The sequence below is a fragment of the Oryx dammah genome, unplaced genomic scaffold (genome assembly GCF_014754425.2).
Source record: "Oryx dammah isolate SB20612 unplaced genomic scaffold, SCBI_Odam_1.1 HiC_scaffold_26, whole genome shotgun sequence".
NCBI classification, from domain to species: domain Eukaryota; kingdom Metazoa; phylum Chordata; class Mammalia; order Artiodactyla; family Bovidae; genus Oryx; species Oryx dammah.
The window spans coordinates 57,126,478-57,145,807 of record NW_024070210.1 but is presented as its reverse complement, the minus strand read 5'-3'; the positions used below and the strand labels follow the sequence as shown (position 1 = coordinate 57,145,807).

At 38.9% G+C, this 19,330-nt stretch overlaps 1 protein-coding gene and 1 non-coding gene across 4 annotated transcripts in view; both read right to left on the bottom strand.

Annotated features, from left to right (window-relative positions):
- Positions 1–19,330, bottom strand: part of ZNF609 (zinc finger protein 609) — a 197,633-nt gene that overhangs the window by 22,036 nt on the left and 156,267 nt on the right. The window lies entirely within an intron of this gene.
- LOC120853788 lies at positions 12,946–13,073 on the bottom strand. The gene has a single exon (XR_005718845.1). It is a non-coding gene; the product is annotated as a small nucleolar RNA SNORA19 (small nucleolar RNA).

The following is a 19,330-nucleotide window of genomic DNA, read 5'->3' as shown; positions in this document are numbered from 1 at the left end:
ATATCCACTGGAAGGACTGATGCTAAAGCTGAAGCTCCAATACTTTTTTGGCCACCTGATGCAAAGGGCCAACTCACTGGAAAAGACCCTGATGCTGGGAAAGACTGAGAACAGGAGGAGAAGAGGGCAACAGAGGATGAGATAGTTGGATGGCATCATTGACTTGATGGACATGAGTTTGAGCAAACTCTGGGAGACAGTGATGGACAGGGAAGCCTGGCATGCTGCAGTCCATGGGGTTGCAAAGAGTTGGACACAACTGAGCAATGAACAACAACAAATCTATGACCCAGCAATTCTCAGAAACAAGAACTCATATTTAACAAAAGACATGTAAAAGAATGTTCATAGCAGCTTCACTCATAATAGTCCCAAACTAGAAATAACACAAATGTCTGTAAAAAGTAGAATGGATAAATTATGGTATATTCATAACGTGATACTATAAAGCTCTGAAGAATGAACTACTGCTACACACTACAGAATGGATGAATCTCATAGACATAATGTTAAGTGAAAAAAGCCAAACGAGTACACACTATGTGATCACATTTCAAGATAGGAAAACTCATCTATAATGGTAGAAATCAGAATGGTGGCTACCTTTTGGGATGGTATTGACTCCAGAGGGCATGACAGAGTCCTCAAGGGGAACAGGTAATGTTCTAGTTCTGGATACAGGTAGTGGTCACACAGCCATATAAATATGTAAAAAGTCATCAAATCATGTACTTAATATTATGCATTTATTTATGTTATACTTCAATAAAACATTAAAGCAATCTACAGCAGGTATTAAGTTCTCTCTCAGGAGCATTCTATTCTGTCAAAGAATTAAAAACTCTGGGATATGGTTACCAACTCAGTCAACTTTCACAGAGAAAGTCTATCTCCCCTGAGATTAATTAACAAACAATATTTTAACACCAGAAACTAACACTACATTGTATGGGACTTCCCTGGTGGTCCTGTTGAGAATCAGCCTTCCAATGCAGGGGACGTGGGTTTGGTCCCTGGTCAGGGAACTAAGATCCCACATGCTGCAGGGCAACCAGTCTTCCATGCTGCAACTACTGAGCCTTCACGCCACAACTAGAGAGCCCATGTGCCGCACCTAGAGAGTCCGTGATCCCCAACAAAAGACCTCACATGATGAAATGAAGATCCCATGTGCTGCGACTAAGCCCCAGCACAGCCAAATACATGAGAGACTAATACAACATTGCAAATCAACTATACTTCATTTAAAAAACGTTCAAAACCAAAAAAAAAAGAAAAAATTGGCATCAACACATGCCAGGGGATAGTGTCAGGCTTAAAGTGTAAAATATGTATAATAATCCTTTATTTATTGGCAACACTTCTACATGTTTCTACTGTTACTATGGGCTAGGGGGCACAGGAAATTCATATGTTGTTGGTAGGTGTATAAAGCTGGTTCAACCCCTGGTGGCAATCTAGCATTATCTTTCAAAAAACACATACTCTTTAACCCAACAAATGCACTTGAAGGTATTTATCCACAAATATTCTCAGTGTAGAAAATGAACAAGGTACTTGCTGTAGCAGTGTTTACAATAGCAAAAGATGGGAAACTAAATGTGCTTCAATGAAGAAGCAATTAACTACATTTTTGAACATCCACATGATGAGATACTATGCAGCTATTAAAAAGAACAAAGCAACTATTAAACAAACTGATATGGAACAAAGTCTGAGATATACAGGCAAATGGGAAAAATAAAAAGCAAGATACAGAACAGTAATTACAGTATGCTGCTGCTGCTGCTGCTAAGTTGCTCCAGTCATGTCTGACTCTGTGCGACCCCATAGACGGCAGCCCACCAGGCTCCCCCGTCCCTGGGAGTCTCCAGGCAAGAACACTGGAGTGGGTTGCCATTTCCTTCTCCAATGCATGAAAGTGAAAAGTGAAAGTGAAGTCGCTCAGTCGTGTCCGACTCTGGCGACCCCATGGACTGCAGCCTTCCAGGCTCCTCTGTCCATGCTACCCACCGTGTAACACAAACAAACATATAAATATCTGTTCATAAGTACATGGAAGGTCTCTGAAAGGATAAATAAACTAGTATTAGTGGTCTTCCCTACAGAGGGAAACTGGGTGGCTGGAATTCAGGGAAAAGAAACTTGTTTTTCATTGTATATTCATTTTACTGTTGAATTTTTATACCATATACATGTGTTACCTATTCAAAAAAAGGTAAAAATGGTAATTAATTTTGGTAGGACTATTTAAAAAATGTTTTTCCCTTTAGCAAAGCGCACAGGCAATAATATACTTGAAATCAGGGCAAATAAGCGGCAGGATAACACCATCTCTGAAACTCTGTTAAACTTCCTGTAAATGGGAAATGTCTCTTTATTCAATTCAGAGTATCAAAGTGACTGTGGAAGTTAAATATGACCACAAATTCTTTGATATTCTTCCCTTCAAAAAGGAGAAGTCTAACATGTAACCCAATGTTCACAACAGCACTATTTACAATAGCTAGGACATGGAAGCAACCTAGGTGTCCATTAGCAGATGAATGGATAAAGAAGATGTGGTACACATATACAATGGAACATTACTCAGCCATAAAAAAGAACAAATTTGAATCAGTTCTAGTGAGGCGGGTGAACCTAAAGCCTGTTATACAGAGTGAAGTCAGAAAGAGAAAAACATATATTGTATATTAATGTATATATATGGAATCTAGAGAAAATGTTATTCATGAACCTATTTGCAGGGAGGGAATGGAGATGTAGATATAGGGAACGGACTTGTGGACACACTGGGGAAAAAGTGGGATGAAATACTACTGTGTGTAAAACAGACAGCTGGTGAGCAGCTGTTATATAACACAGGGAGTCCAGATGGATGCTCTGTGATGCTCTAGTGGGGTGGCATGGGGGGAGAGGATGAGGCTCTAGAGGAAGGTGATCTATGTATAACTATGGCTTCTTTTCCACAGTTTATTGTGATCCACACAGTCAAAGGCTTTGGCATAGTCAATAAAGCAGAAATAGATGTTTTTCTGGAACTCTCTTGCTTTTTCCATGATCCAGCAGATGTTGGCAATTTGATCTCTGGTTCCTCTGTCTTTTCTAAAACCAGCTTGAACATCAGGGAGTTCACGGTTCACGTATTGCTGAAGTCTGGCTTGGAGAATTTTGAGCATTACTTTACTAGCGTGTGAGATGAGTGCAATTGTGCAGCAGTCTGAGCATTCTTTGGCATTGCCTTTCTTTGGAATTGGAATGAAAACTGACCTTTTCCAGTCCTGTGGCCACTGCTGAGTTTTCCAAACTTGCTGGCATATTGAGTACAGCACTTTCACAGCATCATCTTTCAGGATTTGAAACAGCTCAATTGGAATTCCATCACCTCCACTAGCTTTGTTCGTAGTGATGCTTTCTAAGACCCACTTGACTTCACATTCCAGGATGTCTGGTTCTAGATTAGTGATCACATCATCATGATTATCTGGGTCGTGAAGATCTTTTTTGTACAGTTCTTCCGTGTATTCTTGCCACCTCTTCTTAATATCTTCTGCTTCTGTTAGGTCCAGACCTTTTCTGTCCTTTATCGAGCCCATCTTTGCATGAAATGTTCCCTTGGGATCTCTAATTTTCTTGAAGAGATCTCTAGTCTTTCCCATTCTGTTGTTTTCCTCTATTTCTTTGCATTGATCGCTGAATAAGGCTTTCTTATCTCTTCTTGCTATTCTTTGGAACTCTGCATTCAGATGCTTATATCTTTGCTTTTCTCCTTTGCTTTTCGCCTCTCTTCACAGCTATTTGTAAGGCCTCCCCAGACAGCCATTTTGCTTTTTTGCATTTCTTTTCCATGGGGATGGTCTTGATCCCTGTCTCCTGTACAATGTCACGAACCTCATTCCATAGTTCATCAGGCACTCTATCTATCAGATCTAGACCCTTAAATCTATTTCTCACTTCCACTGTATAATCATAAGGGATTTGATTTAGGTCATACCTGAATGGTCTAGCGGTTTTCCCTACTTTCTTCAATTTAAGTCTGAATTTGGCAATAAGGAGTTCATGATCTGAGCCACAGTCAGCTCTGACCCCATGAATTGCAGCACGCCAGGCCTCTGTGTCCATCACCAACTCCCGGAGTTCACTCAGACTCATGTCCATCGAGGCCGTGATGCCATCCAGCCATCTCATCCTGGGTCGTCCCCTTCTCTTCCTGACCCCAATCCCTCCCAGCGTCAGAGTCTTTTCCAATGAGTCAACTCTTCGCATGAGGTGGCCAAAGTACTGGAGCTTCAGCATCATTCTTTCCAAAGAACACCAAGGGCTGATCTCCTTCAGAATGGACTGGTTGGATCTCCTTGCAGTCCAAGGGACTCTCAAGAGTCTTCTCCAACACCACAGTTCAAAAGCATCAATTCTTCGGTGCTCAGCCTTCTTCACAGTCCAACTCTCACATCCATACATACATGACCACTGGAAAAACCACAGCCTTGACTAGACGGACCTTAGTCGGCAAAGTAATGTCTCTGCTTTTGAATATACTATCTAGGTTGGTCATAACTTTTTTTCCAATGAGTAAGCGTCTTTTAATTTCATGGCTGCAATCACCGTCTGCAGTGATTTTGGAGCCCCCCCAAAATAAAGTCTGACACTGTTTCTACTGTTTCCCCATCTATTTCCCATGAAGTGATGGGACCAGATGCCATGATCTTCGTTTTCTGAATGTTGAGCTCCAAGCCAACTTTTTCACTCTCCTCCTTCACTTTCATCAAGAGGCTTTTTAGCTCCTCTTCACTTTCTGCCATAAGGGTGGTGTCATCTGCATATCTGAGGTTATTGATATTTCTCCCGGCAATCTTGATTCCAGCTTGTGTTTCTTCCAGTCCAGCGTTTCTCATGACGTACTCTGCATAGAAGTTAAATAAGCAGGGTGACAATATACAGCCTTGACGTACTCTTTTTCCTATTTGGAACCAGTCTGTTGTTCCATGTCCAGTTCTAACTGTTGCTTCCTGACCTGTATACAGATTTCTCAAGAGGCAGGTTAGGTGGTCTGCCTCGATGGACGTGAGTCTGAGTGAACTCCGGGAGTTGGTGATGGACAGGGAGGCCTGCCGTGCTGCGATTCATGGGGTCGCAAAGAGTCAGACACGACTGAGCGACTGAACTGAACTGAAATGATGGCTTCTTTTCATTGTTGTATGGCAGAAATTATCACAACACTGTAAAGCAATTTTCCTCCAATTAAAAAAATATATATCATGGGGAAAAAAGAGAGGTCTAATTCCCCTCACCTTGAGTGTGGGTTACATTTAGCTACCTGCTTGTAACAAACAAGAATGTGGTGGATGTAGCCTCCTCAGACTCGATGATGAAAGGCAATGTTTATCTTCTTGGATTACTTCTCTTGAGGAAGTTCCCCACTGTGTCATAAGGACAGCCTACCCTATGGAGAGGTGCATGAGGCCAGAGACTAAGGCCTGCTGCGAATAGCCGTGTGAGTGAGCCAACTTGGAAGTGATCCTTAAATAAGCTTTCAGATGATAGCAGTCCAGCTAACATTTTGACCGCAATTTCATGAGCAACCTTGAGACAGAACCAGCTACTTAAGCCATTCTTGAACTGCTGACCCACAGAAAGTTTAAAGTTTTAGATCCTTACATTTTGGGAATAATTTGTTATACAATGACAGAAAATCTATGATAGTATTTTATCCTAAGTCGACAAACAATTAATTTAACTTATTCCTTCATGGAGCAAATGTTTACTAAGCCAGGCATTATGGGAAGTACCGAAGTTATATATTTATATAAAAAAAAAAAAAAAAACAACTAAGAAGACACCAAGGTCCATTTCTGGGCTGGGAGAAAATATTAATTAAGAGTGTACACTGGACTAGTATGGAGAATAAAGATAAACAAGGACAGTTGTTTGCTCTCAAGGGACTGAAAAAGAGGTTGGGGGAAGAGGTCACATGAGATTGAATTTGCCAGTCACCTTGAGTTTTCAAATGGAAACAGAAGTATGTACCTATATGCTGCTTTTAAATCTTGTTTCAATCCCAATTTGCCAACAACTATAAAAGACAGAAGTGAAAGTGAAGTCGCTCGGTCGTGTCTGACTCTTACAACTTATATTCAAGTGATGGGTGACAGAGAACAAGTAAATATATGTTAGATAGCGTAAGCCCTATGGAGAAAAATGAAACAGGAGCACAAGAATAAAGAATGTGAGGAATGGGATGTTGCTATTTTACAATGGGCAGTCAAGAGAAGCCTTACTGAGAAGGTGACATGCAAGCAGAGAAACCTGAAGAGTGAGCCATGAGGAAATTAGAAGGATGAGCATTTGAATGCAGGTACAAAGGCACTGCAGTGAGAATGTACTTGGCATGTTTTCAGGAAGAGCAAAGTGGAATGAGACTAAAGTGGAGTAAGAAGAGTGGGAAGAAATGAGGTCAGAGATCAGGGCAAGCCAGAACGTGTAGATGAGCAGTTTATAAACCTTTAATGTCAGGAACTCATAGCAAATTATTTTAGCCTTTGCAGGCCATACAGCCTCTATGGTAACTTCTCAATTCTTGTAGCACAGTCACAAACAATACACAAATGAATGGGTTATGGCTGTGTTTCAATGAAATTACAAAAATTGGCAGTGGACTGAATTTGGCACTTGGACTCTAACTGCAGACCCTGAGAGCAAAAGTTCAGCACTTTATATGACAAATAATGGAGGCCAGAGGGAAACAGTATATATGCTCAGGCTTTGGCCTTAGTGTATTCCTTCACTGAAACAAAGCTATAAATGAGAGCTAACTGAAACCTTTCTACTGATATTAAGCACTCAAAGGTTCTTTGTTGAATAGATAAGCTGAAAGAACAGATTGGGACCCAAAATAACAATTACTTAGCTGCTTCTATAAATAAATGTTTTTGAAAGTTAAATTAACTTTGGAAGAAAAGCCATTCATAAATTGAGGACTCAATATATGAAGTATATTTTAATATTTTTCTTCATGACTCAGGGACATTATTCTAGACATGATTATCTTGTGGTGTGGTAAAGGAATGTCCCTTTAAAGGTTACTGAAATATTAAGGGTTCATGACTCTGTTCATTGAGATCAGACTTCTCAGTTGAGTTTTGTGTTTTGCTTTTGCTGGATTAGCATTGGCAGGTGGACTTCCACCCACTGGACCACCAGGGAAGCCCAACATGTCTACCTTTTGCAGTAGTAGTCATTTCCATATTTCCAAGCTCTCTATCACATCCAACTTTCTTCTTATAATCTACTTTAGATGAGGACATCAAGGAGTTAATACTAATGTAACTCTATTATCAGGCCCTATGGGTGCTCTTACCTGACTTCATGGCCATATACATTCTACATGCATTAATTCCATGATTCTGTTATATTTGCAATGCAAAGTCCATGGGGAAAAATTCTATTGATATTAGCTAGTCAGTTAGTCAGACAAAATCATTTTTGGTAACCTTCTACAACTAATTTGTCATGAGCTTTGAATGCAGTATGGGGTGTATGATCAATGTCAAATAAACAAAAATTTTTTTAACTGAAGACTTGTTTTTATTCTACTTTTAAGTATGTTATTTCTACTAATAGGTAATGAGGGTCTCAATACAGATGCCAAGAATGCTTACACATGTCTATAAAATGAAACATACATCTTTAAGACTCTCTTAAGAGAAACTAAAAAGCATTGCTTAAGGCATGGATTCTCAAAGTATGGTTCAGGGATGTCTGACAGTCCCCCAAACAGTTTCAAGCGGTTTGCAGAGTCAAAACTATTTTCATAATAATACTAAGACAAATTTGGATTTTTATTTTCATTCTATCCTGAGTGTACATAAGAGTTTTCCAGAGGAGGCATGACATGATATTTTGAAAGACTGGATATAGAAGTACATATCAGAATCCAGAGTGTCTCCTATTAAGCCAGACATTAAAAAGATTTGTAAAAATGTAAAAGAATGCTACTCTTTTTACTAAATTTTTGTTTTAGAAACTATGATTATTTTTCATAAATATGTTAACATGTAACAGGTTTCTTATTTTTAAATAGATTAATAAATATATTTTTAACAGATTGTTTTAATTTCTACCATGGCAAATGTCAATAACGATAATATCAATAGATATTAAACAAAAGCTCTTAGAGTTCCTTAATAATTATTAAGGATGAAAAGGAGTCCTAAGTCTAAAAAATTTAAGAACTGCTGACTTAAGGCATACAACCTAAGCATTATTTTACTTCTGCCTTTTTATGGAGATGTTAACTAACGAAGTTGCAGCTGTCTTCATGCTGGGCGACAGAAACCTGGGGACCAGCCCGTTCTACCACTATTGTCAGTGTTGCCTTGTGGGGATCCACTTGCCCAGTTGGAATTCTCCTAAGTTATGAGAATTCAGGACCCTAAAGAGAGGCAACTGATGATCTCTAAAGAAAGCAGGAAATCTGGGGCAAAATGAAAAGGGATCGGCAGTCAAAAGAGGAAGCAGAGCTGGCTTTCTGTGGCACTGGATACCAGCCAGTCACCACGGCCTGTCAATTCTGCCTTTGAACTCTCTCTGAATAAAATCTTCTTCCCCATCCCCAACCACAACCATCAGAACCCAAGTCCTCATTAACTTACCTCTAGATTATTCTAACAGACTGAATTATGCTCCTAACTCCAATCTTTAATTTTTTCTGTCAGTCCAGCCAGTTAACTGCTCTCAGACGAATATGCCTCACACTGCTTTCATGCAATGAGCCAGCAAATGGACATTACTTATACTTCATAATTATGCCAAGTGCTAGTGGAGATTCAAAACTTAACTGAAAATTTTACTCTGGGGGGAGGGAAAATGAATATATCTCAAATCATTATTTTAAAAAATATGCTACATATACTGTGGTATAGACAGATCAGAGAAGAATAGGCAGGATTTTCTAACTTTTAAGAGGATCTGGGATGAGCTTTGGCACACATAAGGAAGAGTGAAACCATGTGATAATGAGCTGAGGCTACGTGTCGAACAGCAGGAAGAAGGAAGATCTGAAAAAGTCTAATATTTCATGCTAAAAAAATTCTTGTTAATTACTGATTAGTGTACTAATACATTAAAGTAAGTTATAGGGACTTCCCTGGTGGTCCAGTGGCTGAGACTCCGTGCTCCCATGCAGGTTCAATCCCTGGTCAAGGAACTAGGTCCCACATGCCATAATTAAGAGCCTGCATACCACAACTGACAGATCCTACATATAAATTTTTTTTTTTTAAGTCAGGGTGCCTATCCTATCTTACAATCCAGCTGGAACAGATAAACACACAAAAAGATAACATGTTATCAGCCAGGAGCTGATAAAAAGAGAGTAAAGTTTGGCTGAATGGCCAAATGAACTATACCTTATTATATCATGACATATTTAGTGCAAAAGGAGAGACAGGAAGGATGTGGTATTTGGATTTAAATGAACTGATATGGTGCTGTTGTAAAATCTGTTAACCATTTCTATGCCTTCCTCTAGATGGTGCTAGAACAACCAGATTGTCTTTTATAACTCAAGTTTCCTTTTACATTATAAAGGGTAAGAGGCAATTTATGACTCATTAACAACTTGATGGCTCCTCTACCAATTTTATTGCCTTTTGGCTTGCATACAGTGTCCAGGATAGTGGGACGTCCTGGACACTGCTAAGAAATTTAAGTCACAGACAACTCAAACCCCATAATGGTTTCTTATCCTACAAAGAACTATTTATTCAAAACATTGTACTATTTGTATGTGTTTGGGGTGGAGAGGTGGGGTTGTATAATTTTCAGTCTCTGATTCCGGGAAGCATATAATTTAGAATGAAGGGACAGAACTCTTAATAAAACAGAGGACGTTATCACCAGCCTCTAGTAACGTTAAGGGATCACAGAAATAACAAGAGTATAGGTAAAGAATATTCTAACCTCCCTAAGGATACAAGGGGTTCTTTAAAGATTAGTAATAATTTTTTTAAAAATTGGCTTGAAGTTATTGTTGAATGTATACGTAGTAGTTCCCCAAGACTACAGGCATCTGATATACCCAGATATAAGCCCTGTCTAGGAACAGCTATGGTGTGCATTCTGTATAGACTTTCAGTGTCTCATGTAATATGGGGTATAATGATGAAGAGTGACTGAGCTCTAAGATTGCGTGTTATAAATTTTTTTTAAAATTTGAATAACTGAACTTCTAGCATGCAGAGAGTTGAGGATGGTGGGATTGTGGTGATGGCAGTGGTTAATCAGAGAGTAAGGTGAGAGAGCTAACACATAATATGTGAATAGAAACCAGTTTCCACTTCCTCCTTGAGAGGTGAGCATCTGTAGAAAACTATAGTGTTGATGTCTGGAGAACACAGGTGACAAACTTTTAATCAGGCCTTCACTCTCAGTTATCACTGCCAAAGCAGCTTATAAACCTTTAGGTCATATGTCCTTCTCATAGAGTCCTCTTAAAAGCTCCCATTACATTCTTTCCCCTCCAATGCTAGTGATTAAACTGGCTGGGCACTCCCTCCCTCAACAGAAAAGAAGCTAAGCAATGGCTCACTGCTCCTAACTAATCCATTATAATAACAGGTCCCTATTGCAGTTACCTGGTCTCCTAGTTAAAAATAACTAGGCTGAAGAAGAGCTGCTGTGGTCGGCTCAGCTGCCTCACCCAGAGTGACCCTTTCAAAAGAAGCTGAAAATGAACTGAGCTCTGTAACTTAGTCAAATGTGATCTCTTTCAGTTCTTGATTCTACGGCATCTGCTACATCATTCAGCGCAGTCCAGTCACCCAATCACGTCCGACTCTTTGCAACCCCATGGACTGCAGCACGCCAGGCCACCCTGTCCATCATCAACTCCCGGAGTTTACTCAAACTCATGTCCATCAAGTTGGTGATACCATCCAATCATCTCATCCTCTGTCATCCCCTTCTCCTGCCTTTAATCTTTCCCAGCATCAGAGTCTTTTCCAATGAGTCAGTTCTTCACATTGTGTGGCCAAAATATTGGAGCTTCAGCTTCAGCATCATTGGAGCTTCAGCTTCAGCATCAGTCCTTCCAATGGATATTCAGGACTGATTTCCTTTAGGATTGACTGGTTTGATCTCCTTGCTGTCCAAGGGACTCTAAGGAGTCTTCTCACAGTTTCGAACCACAGTTCGAAAGCATCAATTTTTTGGTGCTCAGCTTTCTTTATGGTCCAACTCTCACATCCATACATGACTACTGGATAAACCAAAGCTTTGACTATACGGACTTTTGTCGATAAAGAAATGTCTCTGCTTTTTAACACACTGTCTAGGTTTGTCATGGCTTTTCTTCCAAGGAGCAAGTGTCTTTTAATTTCATGGCTGCAGTCACCATCCATAGTGATTTTGGAGCCCAAGGAAATAAAGTCTCTCACTGTTTCCACTGTTTCCCCATCTATCTGCCATGAAGTGATGGGACCAGATGCCATGACCTTAGTTTTTTATTAGTAGAATATCAATAATATCATTATCAGTAGCTATATCATTCATAGAACTTTTAACACATGTTGTTTGGTGGGCTTATTTACACGATTTATTTGAAGATACTTCAATTATAAAATTTCCTGAATATGAGCTCCCATATACAAATCAAATGTGGGGAAAAAAAACTCCACAAATTTTGGAACCAAAGCTGTCTTTTTGGCATTATATGGCAAAAATATGTCAAGGTACAAATTTCTTTTAATTCTGGCTCATTTGAAAGTAAGCAGGACTAGCGTTAGGTGAAGTTGTTGATTTAGTGAAGGTTTACATTTCTAACATAACAAATCCATCAATCTTTGTGATTTCTTCCATTTATGCTAAGCCTTTTCATCTAGAAATTTGGATATTTACTTTTGTATTATTTTAACTGAATGACTTTATAAAAGTAAAAAAAAACATATCTAAGAATCTTGAATATATATGTGTATTTATATACACATAGATGTACACATAGAACTTATTTTTTCTATTTTGGAAATTATTTTATTTTAGAATTATTTTAAAAAATCAATATATAATTGACAAGTAAAATTGTCAGACATTTAAAGTGTACAACGTGTCAATTCCAGATATGTAAACCTTTATGTAAACTTACATTAGAGAGTGTAAGATAGGTCTGTGAATCTATTTTTTTTTTTCCCCTCACAGAGGGTTTCCCCAATACCTATATTACTAAAAAACCCTTTCCATTTCCCTTAGTTTGTGTATAAGTTAGGGCTTGTTTCTGGACTGTCAAATTGGTTCTGCTGAATGTGTGTGTGCGTGAAGTTGCTCAGTCGTGGCCGATTCTTTGCGACCCCATGGACTGTGGACTACAGCCAACCAAGCTCCTCTCTCCATGGAATTCTCCAGGCAAGGATACTGGAATGGGTTGCTATGCCCTTCTCCAGGGGATTTCCCTGACCCAGGGATTGAACGTGGGTCTCAGGTGGACTCTCTACCATCTGAGGCACCAGGGGAGCCCTGAGCCGCTATATTTGCATGTAAAAATGAAAAATGACCTGTGCTCCCCTGTCAAAACCCCAATGATGCTATATTAGAAGAGGTAGTATCTACATTTTTCCCTTTTACCTACATAAATACTTAGTAGGTTCTCAGTAACTGCTGAACAGGATGAATAACCCCAATACTGGTTCAATCCATCAAGGCAGGGTTTAGATAGGCACCAGATCTCACCTTTGATTGACGGGATGACAAGGGGAATAGGAACTCCTCAACTACTTATGTAAAAATTCCAGTTACTTTCTGATTACCAACCCAGTGTGGTTCACCAAATTTCCAGCAGCATGAGGGTATGCGCACACAGGTTAGAGCTCAGGAAAGCAGTGTTGGAAAGCCTAAGTGACAACATCCTTATCAACAATAATCAGTTTATGGTATTTGTTTTGTTTTGTTTTTTGCTGTTGTCTGAAGGTAACTGACAGCAATAGGTAAATTAAGTCATGCTGCTAATTTATCTCCAAAGGTTTATTTAACACATCAAAAATATTTTTTCTCTTAACATGAAGAAAAGTCAATAAAGTGTGCACAAGTTTATGGTATTAAAATGTAGTGTAAAGACTTAGATTTTCTTTCTGAACAACAAATACAAGGAAAGGGGGGGCGTGTCTTAAATTTCTGATGCTTCACTTCATGTTAAAATTCTACTCCTTCAAAATCACCTTAGGATTAAACACTGTAAAAACCCAACATGTTTTTATTACATTGGGTTCATATTTAAAAGCAAATATCTGAATTTGTCCAACCAACCAAAACTGCAGTCAGTTCAAATTCTTGCCTTTTACTTATGTCCTGCTGTCAGACAAAATCTGTTGTAAGTTTGGCAATAAGCATCCATCTTCCCCTTCCATCTATGAGATGAACCATCAGTAGTATCCTAGACCTTAACCATCATCACACACTGAATATGCCCAATGAATTAAGATTTAGACTCCAATTTAATCTAACTTTGTTGAGGAGGCTTCCCAAATCCTAAATGATACAAAAGGATGCTTAGTCCCACACACAATGGGTTAAATGCTTTGTTGCTTTCTCTGATTTTTTTTTTTTAATTTTTGGTGGGGGAGGTGGCATGTACATTATTTCTATGAAGGCTTGATGGCTTTCAAGATAATAGTTTCTACTTACTGTGTTTAAGAGCCTTCCATGTATTATCTTATATTTAATCTTTTCAACAACCCCAAAAGTATTATCATTCCCATTGTACAGATGAAGAAATGGAAGCTTAGAGCAATTTGTTTCAATGTAACACAGCTAAACAAGATGCAAAGCCAGGATCTGAATCGAAATCAGTCTGGCTCTAAACTAGAGCCTGTATTTTTAACTATGCTGTCTCACAAGATGAGGATATACTTTTTTGGTTCTCAGCGGCTCACATTTCCAGGTGTAAGACACTAAATAGTTCATGTACTGTACTTGAGAATAAAATTGTGGACTAGAGTGAAAGCCATCAACACTTACAGGTTTATTTTTGGCTGAGAAGCTGCTCATTGATTTTATGTTTGACCTCTCTCTACCAGATAAGAAACAGAAGCAGCAATAAAAACTGCATATTGGTGGCAAACAGAATATATGGAGTGGAAGAGGCAAGAAGCAAAAAGAAAATGTCAAAGTAAGCAAAACGCACCAAGAGGATAGAAACAGAAAAAAGAACAGGAGCTAGAAACTCAAAAGTCCAAAGCTGCAAGGTTATCATGAAACACATATAGTCATTCCTCCTATCTGCAGGGGATTGGTTCTAGAATACCTCCCACCCCTTGCCCAGTACTAAAATCTGAGAATGCTCAAGTCCCTAATATAAAACAGCACAATATTTGCATATAACCAATGTACATCCTTTCATATATATTAAATCATCACTAGAGTACTTATAATAATACAATGTAAACACGATATAAACAGTTGTAAATAAAATGCTAGCAGTTCCCAGTGAGTGGCAAATTCAAGTTTTGCTTTTCAGAATTTTTTTTTTCTCAAGATTTTTGTTTCATGCTTGGTTGAATCTGTGGATTCAGAACCTTTGCATAGGGAGGGCCATGCAAAGGGACCCTTTGCAAAGGGAAGTGTGTTCCCTTTGTCTATGAGTATTTTATTGATGACACGAGAAATGAAGCTCAGTTCTTAAAAGAGCTGCAAATTCTCATGTCTTGGGCTTCCCAGGTACTGCTAGTGGTAAAGAACCTGCCTGCCAATGCAAGAGACACAGGAGACCTGGGTTTGATCCAACTGCGAACACCCGTTGGATTACAGAAAAAGCAAGGGAATTAAAACAGCTACTTCTGCTTCATTGACTACACTAAAGCCTTTGACTATGTGGATCACAACAAACTGTGGAAAATTCTTAAAGAGATGGGAATACCAGACCACCTTAGCTGTCTCCTGAGAGACCTGTATGTAGGTCAAGAAGCAACAGTTAGAACTAGACATGGAACAACGGGACTGGTTCAAAATTGGGCAAGGTATATGTTACAGCTGTATATTGTCACCCTGTTTATTTAACTTACATGCACAGTACATCATGTGAAATGCTAGGCTGGATGAATCACAAGCTGGAATCAAGACTACTGGGGAAAATATGAACAACAAGAGATATGCAGATGATACCACTCCAATGGCAGAAAGTGAAGAGGAACTAAAGAGCCTCTTGATGAAAGTGAAAAAGGAGAGTGAAAAAGCTGGCTTAAAACTCAACATTCAAAGAAGTAAGATCATGGCATCTGGTCCCATCACTTCATGGCAAATAGATGGGGAAAAAAGTGGAAACAGTGACCGATTCTATTTTCTTGGGCTCCAAAATCACTGCAGATGGTGACTGCAGTCTTGAAATTAAAAAATGGTTGCTCCCTGGAAGTAAAGCTATGACAAACCTAGACAGCATATTAAAAAGCAGAGACATCACTTTGCTGACAAAGGTCCGTATAGTCAAAGCTATGGTTTTTTCCAGTAGTCATGTATAGATGTGAGAGTTGGACCATAAAGAAGGCTGAGCACCAAAGAATTGATGCTTTCCAACTGTGGTGCTGGAGAAGATGCCTGAGAATCTCTTGGACTTCAAGGAGATCAAACCAGTCTACCCTAAAGGAAATCAACCCTGAATACTCACTGGAAGGACTGATGCTAAAGCTGAAGCTCCAATAGTCTGGCCACAGAGAAGACTCCTTAGAAAAGACCCTGATGCTGGGAAAGATTGAGGGCAAGAGGAGAAGAGGAAGAAAGAGGATGAGATGGTTGGATGGCATCAGTAACTCAATGGACATGAGTTTGAGCAAATTTAGGGAGACAGTGAAGGACATGGAAACCTGGCATGCTGCAGTCCATGGGGGTCACAAAAAGTTGGACATGTCTTAGCAACTGAACAACAAATGAACAACTTACCTAAATCAATCATGATACATCCTTAACATGGAATAATGTGCAGCATTTAAAATGTTATAACATAAAAAAAATAAAATAAATAAAATGTTATAGCAGACCATTTAACGTTACAGGAAAATGTTCATGGTATTTTCCTCTATAAACAAAAAAGACTACAAATATAGAGAGATGGGCACCAATTTGTTAAAAAAAAGTATATGAATAACATAACAATTATAATAGTGGCTTTATCTCTGGGTGATTTATGACTTTCTTCTTTGCAATTTAGGATTTATCCTTTTTCTTTGATTTCCAAATTGCCAACAATAAAAAGCTGTTATTTTGTGAGGGGAACCATCATCACTATTATTTTCAAAACTTTTTCATCAACTGAAACAGAAACGCTGTAACTTGTATTCCCTCTGCCCCCTAGCTCCTAGTAACTCTATTCTCTCCTTTTGGTTTTTATAAACTTGCCTATTCTAGATACCTCATCTAAGTGAAATTATACATTTATTTTTTTCTGTCTGGCTCTTTTCACTTGGCAAAATATTTTCAAGGCTTTCACACACTGTAACATGTATCAGAATTTAATTCCTTTCTATTGCTATTCCACTGTAAGTATACACCGCAGTTTGTTTATGCACTCATCTGCTGATGGACACTGGATTGTTTTCATCTTTTGGCTATTGTGAATAATGCTGCTATGAATATTCCTGTGTACAAGTTTTGTTTAAATACCTGTTTTCAATTCTTTTGGATGCATACCTACCTAAGAACAGAATTCCTAGATCATCTGTTAATTCTATGTTTACCTTTTGGAGGGACCACCAAACTGTTTTCCACAATGGCGGCAACACTGTATGTTCTCACCTGCAGTCCACAAAGGTTCCAACTTCTCCACACCCTCTCCAACACTTATTTTCCATTTTAAAAGTACAGTCATCCTAGTGGGGTATGAAGCGGTATATCACTGTGGCTTTTATTTGCATTTCTCTTATTAATTACGCTGAGCATCTTTTCAAGTCAAGTCCTTTGCTCAGTTTTAGCTGTTGCCTTTGTTGTTCGTTTGCTTTTCGGCCACACCACGCAGCACGTAGGATCTTCCCTGACCAGAGACTGAAGCCGTGACCCCTGCACTGGGAGCACAGAGTCTTAACCACTGGGCTGCCAGGGAAGTCCTTTCACTTAGTTCTGAATTGGGTTGTTCTGTTCTTTTGGTTGTTGCTATTGTTGAGATGCAGGAGTTTTTATATATTCTGGATATTAATTATTAGGTATATTATTTGCAAATATTTTCCCCATTTTGTGAGTTGTCTTTTTCATTATCTTGATAGTGTCTTTTGATGAGCAAAATGTTGTAATTTCATGAAATTCAATTTATCTATATTTTCTTTTTTTGCCCTGTGCTTCTGGTGTCATATCCAAGGAACAAAGCATCACTTTTAAAATATTTTTTAAAATGTAACTTTAAAAAACATCAGGGGGAAAAAGTAGTTTCTAACAGTGGGGTAGAAAATGTTGGAGGAAGTATAGTTTATTTTCTCTCATTCTGAATACAAAGCACAGCATAACACAGCTTAAAACAAAGACTGTTTTAAGTACCCAGATTCCTCCTTTTACTAGAACATGACAAGGGAGAGGAGCTCTTGGTCCGAAGGTGCGTATAGACGCCTCTCTACTTCATGAATCAACTATACCTCAATACATGAAAACAGTTCAAATCAACATTAAAATGTTTTGGGGAACATAGTGAAAATCACCATAAGAATTTCTTCTTGTACAAAAAAGATTAGATTGGATCAAGGGCTCGTCAATTTGTCTCACCAACTACAGATGGCAGGTCAGATCTTTGTTCACTGTCCACTTTGGACTTAAAAACTAGTAAGTATACTTGGCAACAGCCCTTTGGTATCAAATGATTTTATACATTTTATGCAATTTACAATTGATCCCCAAGACTCACATCTCAAGAGAAGCTCTGGTAAAAAGATTTACTCCTGGGTGTGTAAACACCAGTCCTGTTATTTAAAACAAAACAAAACAAACCTGTTTCTTTGTTAGTCTCTTCTTTAAAAAGCTTGTCACCTTAGAAAAAGAGCTAAACCTGATGGGAACGGTTAACAATAAACACTAACGGTTGTTGCTGACACTTTTTATACTGGTGCCAAACTGTTGTTCAGTTTAGTCCCATCTGGGCTTCCCTGATAGCTCAGTTGGTAAAGAATCCACCTGCAATGCAGGAGACCTGGGTTCAATCCCTGGGTCGGGAAGATCCTCTGAAGAAGGGAAAGGCTGCCCGCTCCAGTATTCTGGCCTGGAGAAGCCCACGGACTGCACAGTCCATGGCGTTGCAAAGAGTCAGACACGACTGAGCAACTTTCACTTCACTTCACTTAGTCCTGAGTAGAAGCTGAGTATACTTCTCAGCTGTGCTCTTTGCTTTCCTGGTAAAGTCCTCCTTACCCTTCCCAAGCCTCTTATCTGGGCTAATGGTAAATAATCACTATATAAAGCCACCACTAAATAATCAAGAGCCTACTAATGGGCTCTGTGTAGTCCAAGTTCTTTCTAAAGGAGAAAGACAGACATGTTTGTCTACTACGTTAGGAGGGAAATGCACCTGTAGCAAATCTCAGCTCCCAGTCAACACCAGTTTCAGGTTTTCTAGTCCTCTCTAGCGACACAGATAAGAGAAAGAGATCATAAGAAAGTCAGTAAGTCACAGCTTCTGGAAACCTGTAAGCACACCTGCAGTTGGCCAGTAGCAGTACAGTATAGGCAACTGGCTAGGAGGGGGTTACAAGGGGATGCTGGTGAGGAAGGCTGGCTTGAAACTGTGGGCACTGCTACCTCCATGGAAGCCTCAACTAGGGCAATGTGGGAATTGCTCACTTCTCATAGCTTATCTCTGGTACATTATTGAATAATATTTAATCTTGCCAAGTGATAAGAGATTATGCAAATTTATGAGCACTGTTTCTTCCAGGACAAAAGTTCAAATCACAGATGCAGAGAAAGGGTGCATATAATCAGAAATTCACAAGAGCGAGCAGCATTCAGAAATTCTGAAAAGACCAGGGAAAATTAGGACCATCTGTGTTTCATCTACCAACTAAGATTTTTTTCCCTGTAAGTTGGTTATTATCTGAAAACCACTTTTTTATGGGTTTGCTATGTAGTAACATTAGGAACTTTGGTAAAGAGTACCATAATTCAAGGAAAACTCTAGTCCCAAATCTGTCTACTGCAGTGAAAATTATTAGAAAGAATGTTTTGCTATCTATAAATTCTATGTCTTATCAAGCCTCATGCAGGCAGAACCTAATATCAGCTTAACAGCAACATTTCCAGGTTTTTATCTCACTTATCCTAGGAATTCATTCATCTTCAAGTCATAGATTTGACTGTAGAGAAGGATCAAATCATGTAT